This window comes from Zea mays, chromosome 3 (assembly GCF_902167145.1).
Source record: "Zea mays cultivar B73 chromosome 3, Zm-B73-REFERENCE-NAM-5.0, whole genome shotgun sequence".
NCBI lineage: Eukaryota > Viridiplantae > Streptophyta > Magnoliopsida > Poales > Poaceae > Zea > Zea mays.
Genome location: NC_050098.1, coordinates 218,479,538 through 218,486,026, shown reverse-complemented (window position 1 = coordinate 218,486,026; position 6,489 = coordinate 218,479,538).

Sequence of the window (6,489 nt, the reverse complement as noted above, 5' to 3'; positions counted from 1 at the left end):
TAGAACCGAAGGTATAGAGTTGATGAAAGAAATACATGCAGGCCTGTGTGGATCTCACATTGGATCTAGGTCGTTACTTGGAAAAATTTTCCGCCAAGGATTTTATTGGCCGAAGGCAGCTTCGGATGCAGCGGAATTAGTCCAAAAGTGCGAAGGTTGTCAGAAATGTGCACGAGATCAAAAACAACCTTCGTCTTTAACACAGCTCATACAACCCATTTGGCCATTGCAAAGGTGGGGCCTTGACTTGTTAGGTCCATTACCACCGGCCCAAGGGAACCTAAGATATGTTGTAGTGGCGGTGGAATATTTTTCTAAATGGATTGAGGCAAAGCCTTTAGCTACAATAACTTCGGCCACCGTCCAAAAGTTTTTCTGGCAGAATATTGTTTGTCGTTTCGGGGTACCAAAGGCTATCACTGTGGATAATGGAACACAGTTTGACTCCGAAGCTTTTAGGGATTTCTGTGATCAAATTGGTACGAAGATCCATTTTGCATCAGTCAGACATCCTGAGTCAAATGGACTCGTTGAAAGAGCCAACGGTATTATAATGACAGGAATAATGAAGTCAATCTTCAATCAACCAAGGGGAAAGTGGCCAGATCAGTTAACCAAAGTGGTGTGGAGCCATAATACAACAACATCAAGGTCTACAGGCTTTACCCCATTCAAGTTATTATTCGGTGACGAAGCAATAACTCCAGAAGAAGCTAAAACTGGATCAATAAGGGTAGTAGCTTCGGCAGCATCAGGTTCCGAAGCTGATTTTTCTGTGGAAAAAGATGCTTTAGAAGGGATCAGGTTGCAAGCCGTGGAAAACATCAACAAATATCAAGCCGAAACAATTAAATGGCGAGATAGAAAGGTTCGGCTAAAGAATATTGAGCCAGGACACTTGGTGCTTCGGAGAGTGGCCAACCCAGAAACAGTGGGCAAGTTACAGTTGAAATGGGATGGACCTTTCTTAGTAGCATCTTCGTCAAGACCCGGTTCATACAGATTGAAGGATATGGACGGCAACGACATTCCTAGATCTTGGAATGCGGATGAGCTTCGGCGATATTATGTATAATTCGATGTAATTTTTCATATTTTTTATTTTTCTTTCATGGCACCCTTTTCCTTTCCGAAGGGGGAGAAAGGTTTTTAATGGGGCCATCACATGTAATTTCCTTTTTTAGTTCTATAAGAGCAAAACGCCCCAAGGAATGTAAATGTAAAAACTGAGAACGCACCATCGAGTGCCAAAAAGTAAAGGCGAAGAAGCTCCAAAGTCGTTCCTAAGGGAATGCAGAGCTTACAGCGAAAAGTCAACGCTGATTCCGCCAAAAGTAAAGGCGAAGAAGCTCCAAAGTCGTTCCTAAGGGAATGCAGAGCTTACAGCGAAAAGTCAACGCTGATTCCGCCAAAAGTAAAGGCGAAGAAGCTCCAAAGTCGTTCCTAAGGGGATGCAGAGCTGAGGTGTGATTAAGGAAATAATGGCTATGAGTATGGCTTGAGGTGTGATTGTTTGGCCATTCATTTGCACATCGCATTACATCATAACATTTGCATTCATAAACATTCATCTAGGCATATGTAGGATAATCATCTTCATGGTATAAGCGGTTGCTTCGGCAAAATAAAAAAAGGAGCTTCGTGTATAAAAAGGAGAGCTTCGGAAAAAAGGAAAATGTTGTTTTCTATGCTTCGTTGCGTACGAAAAGAAGGGAAGGTGTTTTTTCGCCTTCGGCTCAAAAAAGAAAATTTCGTCCACATCAAAGCATTTCTCATACATCAATGGAAGGATAAGGATATATTACAAGGTATGAACGGAATTCATTAAAGACAAGTTTTAGTTACATTTACAAAAGTTATCTCAAAAGTTTCTCAAGTACTGTCTACAGTCTACTGTTTAATCTCCAAGGAGCTTCAGCTTCGGCGTCATTTTTAATCATCGGCTTCAGCTTCATCATCCTACATGAATAAGGTCGTTGAAAGTCAAAATCAAGCTTGCAAGAAATTCATTAAATTAATTCCACTTTTTTTGAGGTTGATAGTTTATTTGTTGGGAAAGAGTGGATCCTTCTCATTTCAGGATTAATCATCTTGAGTTCTGTGTTGAAAATGGAAATTCAATAATAATAATAAATAAGTCTTAAGTAAACTATTTTATTCCTCTTTTTCGAACTATGTTTCATTCATATGATAGAATATGGGTTTAAATAAATTGTATCTTTGCAGAGTGTTCCCCGATAAATACTTATTTCTTTTATCCAATTTTCTCCATAGATAGCAGGTTTGAATTAGTATAAGCACAAGGTATGGTTTCTTACTAGTTCAAGGTGGCTACGAGCTTCGTCTCCAGCCTTTTCTCGCCCACCTTTTGTCCATATCATTTTTACAAATCTATTAGAGATACTTCGGGCGAGATCAGGAATGTCATCCAGGATTGATGGTGATAAAGTGAAATTTGGCCTATTGACAATTCTTCCATGATCGCAGCCAGCTTTCAGGAAGGCTGCAGCAGTGCCTCGAGAAGCTACCCAGGCACAGAAGTCACCGTGCCTAGCTATGACTTCGTCGAGCTCGTCAATCTCACCCTCAATATGTTCGAAGGTCTTCGGTAAATCTTCAGCTGAGGGGACGAATTTTTCAATGCTGGCTCCAACTGAGTGAAAATTTTTTCTTAATCGATGAATGCATTTGTTGCTAAATTCCAGACATTTTTCTTGAAGGCTTGTCAATAGTTTTCTCAAATCCGAATTTTGTTGAGCTTCGGCTTCAAGTTTTGCATTAAGATCTTGCTTTTCTCGTTCGAACTGTTCAGACTGGCGGAGAAGCTTCGTGTTCAGTTCTGCTATTTTTGCTTCAGCTTCCGCCAATGAACCTTCGGTTGCCTGGAGCTCAAAGTTCTTTTTCTCGATAACATCCGATTGCTCCTTTATTTTGCTTTCCAAATTTTCAATTATAACTTCGTGTTTCTTGTCTTCAAAATCTTGCTGCATTTTCAAGGCTTTGCTCAATAACATACTCTGCACGGAAACAACTTTCGTCAGACACGTTCTCGTTATTAGAAACAATAAAGGTTAAGGGAAAAATAGTTCACCTTGAAATTGGAATAAAATAAGCTACCAACGATATGCTGTCGTCGGTAGCGGCTGATGTCTGTTTCTAGCTTCGAAAAACCGATACTCTTTGACAGAGTACCGATAACTTTGGCCCCAGTTTGATCTCGAATACAATTTAATTTTTCGTCATCAATGCCTCCGAAGAGGAGTGCTCCAGGTTTGTATCCGCAGGATTTTGCATATTCTCTAAGCTCTTCTCTTTCAGCTTTTGACAGTTTTTCTCCAACTAAATTCTGGAATATGAACGCTTCGTTCTCTGAAGCTTCATCAGCAATTTCTTTCCCTTTCTCCGACGCTGCGGTCGCGGCCTCTTCGGCGGCGGTGGTGGCTTCTTCTGCAGCCATGTCTAGCAGTATTTTGTCAATGTGTGCGATTGTGCTCTCCAGGTTTAAATCTTCAGCTGCGGCAGCTTCGGCAGCTGCGACCTCCGAAGGTACAATTTCAATATCTGTCCCCTCCGCAGCCGCTGGTGTTTTCTGAGCTAAAGCTCTTGGCGGTGTCTTGTCAATTACTTCTGTCACAGTGATAATTCTTTGTCTTTTCGTTTTGATTACTTGCTTCGATTTTTCGGGCTCCTTGTCCTTCTGAAAAAACTTTGTCAGTCGGGGCCTCAGTGGACTTAGCTTCGCAGGTAAGGATTCAGTCATTACCTTCAGAATTTCCTCAACGTCAGCGACAGAGGGTGATGCGGGGGTTTCTTCTTCGGATATTTTATGCTTCGGAGAAGATGCTTTCTTCCTCTTCGGAATTTTCTTCTTTGATAGTTCTTTTTCATCTTCATTTAAGGCTTCAGTTATCCTCTTCCTTTTTTGGCCTCCGGCACCTTTGTTCAGATTTTCGTAATCAGGGTATTCGAAACCCAGGGCGTCCAGCACTCGGTTTAGTCTTCGCTTCGGACGGGTGCCGAAGGCTGCGGTCATCAACTGATCTTCTTTTTTAGAATAATTGCCAAGTATTTCATTGCACATCGCTTCAATCGTTTCCAGCCACTCTTGGCAAGGTGTTTTAAAGTATTTCTTAAACTTGAAGTAGTAAGGTAAACGTACAAGTTCACCTTCTTTCTTTTCCCCTTGTAGCTTCGGCATTTCCCATTCTTTTAAACTGGGAAAAACTTTGAAAGCCAAAAACTCTTGAACCAGGTCCCTTGTGCTGATATGCTCTGCAATAATTCTGAATTCATTCATTGCTTGTTGCGTTGGACCTTCGGGTGTCATATTGCAGCGAGGTCGCGTTTCTCCGAAGATTAATTCGAGTGGACTTTGCACAAGTTTTTCCTTGTCGTCATCAACCTTAACATAGAACCACTCTGATTTCCAGCCTGCTGCCCATTTGCTTCGGTAGCTAATTACAGGAAACTTTGTAGATTTCCGATAGGCGAAGTTATAGCAACCAAAATTGTCGTGCAATCCATCCTTTCTAGCCTTCGTTTGATAATGCAACTCGTGAACCTGGCAAAAGCTGTCCGCAAATGGTTCCACTGCTTGGCTTCGGAGTGCCCAGATATAAACAATAAGTCTGACAATAGCGTTGGGGGTCAGCTGGTGAAAATAAATACCGAACCTCTTCAGTACCTCTGCAATAATCCCATGTAGGGGGAATCTTAATCCAGCTTTTAGAAAGCTTTTGAAAATAACAATTTCATCCTTCTCCGGCTTTGGGGTAGTCTCTTCTCCCCCGAAGCGCAATAGCTTCTTCTGATTTTCAGTAAAAAAGCCCGATTTTACCATCTTGGACAGATCAGCTTTCGAAACAGAAGATTTCCCGAAGTCCAAATGGCTCGGTTTGCTTGGCATAGCAATGCGATAATCATCTTCGGGATCAGTTTCCTCAATATCTTCTTCCTCTGCTTCAGCGATTGCTTGTTCTGCATCTTCACTAGGAATCTTTTCCAAAGTCACTAGTCCGGATCGTTGCATGGCTTCGGAAATGGGGACAGTCTCCGAAGCTTCAGTTTCGTCCCCCTCACGTTCAACCCTGGCGGTAGAGCGCACTCTGGCCATTTAATTATGAACTTGTGGAACTTTAATACTTTCTTCCTCCGAAGCAGGTTTCAAACAGGAGCTTCATTCGATTCCGACAGACAAGCTTCGGCGACGGTTAAAAATTTTGGCAGCAAAACAGTGCAAATAGCAATGAATGCTGTGGTAACTTCACACCTACTCGTCTGTTTATATAGTGCGGCAGGTAAGAAGGCGAAGCGCCAGGATTTTTACACCAGGCGGGCACCCGCTTGCACTCACTGTGCGGTGGACCGCAGAGACCGAACAGTAACTTTGCAAGGTGGGGCCGATACACGCTGAGAAATTGAATCGTTTCTCGACAACGAGCTCAGGGAAGGTGTTTTTTAGACCTTCGGTGCTCCGAAGCTTAAGAAACTTTTTTCACGGATCAAGCTCGTTACGAAAAACGATCTAGCACCGCGAAAGGGGCTACTGTTGGGCCTGTGCTTCGTCGCCGAAGGTCTTCTAGGAAGAAGCGACCTTCGGCTGAAGCTGTTTGTGTAAGATGGCCAAAGGTCCCTCTTCATGAAGCTTCGGTATTGCAAACCGACTTAAAGATAGAATGACCTTTTAGTCCATAAAGGTCTGAGTCAATGTTGTAAACTTTCATAAGGGGCATACTTGTAATCTCTCACAGGCTGCGCCCTGTGCCTATAAATAGTGAACAGTATTCCTTTACTGTTCACGCATTTCCTGTATTGGCAATCGTATCATTCGGGAACCAATCTTTGCCAAGGCAGAGGTATAACTGTATTCAATGATTAAATATACTGAGTAAATACAATGTGGTTCGTTTATGATTCGTTTACCTTTGATACTCTATATTTTATGTTATTTTATACAATCTATTGAACTACAATTACGAAGATTTAATCTTCGTAATCGTATTGTCATCAACCTTCGTCCAAGGTCCATTAATCCCCAAAGGAATAATGCTTCGTTGGACGAAGGACATTAACATTTAACACTTTATGTTGCCTTGTTCTTGATTCATAGCATTTGAGAACAAGTCACCAACAGTTATTTGCTTTATTTATGTGCTAGTAGACCGGATATTATGCTTAGCGTATGCATGTGTGCTAGATTTCAATCCGATCCTAAGGAGTGTCACTTAGTGGCCGTGAAGCGAATTCTTCGATATTTAGTCGCTACGCCTTGCTTCGGGATCTGGTATCCAAAGGGGTCTAACTTTGACTTAATTGGGTACTCAGATTCCGACTATGCTGGATGTAAGGTCGATAGGAAGAGTACATCAGGGACATGCTAATTCTTAGGAAGGTCCCTGGTGTCGTGGAACTCTAAGAAACAAACCTCCATTGCCCTATCCACCGCTGAGGCCGAGTACGTTGCCGCAGGACAGTGTTGCGCGCAACTGC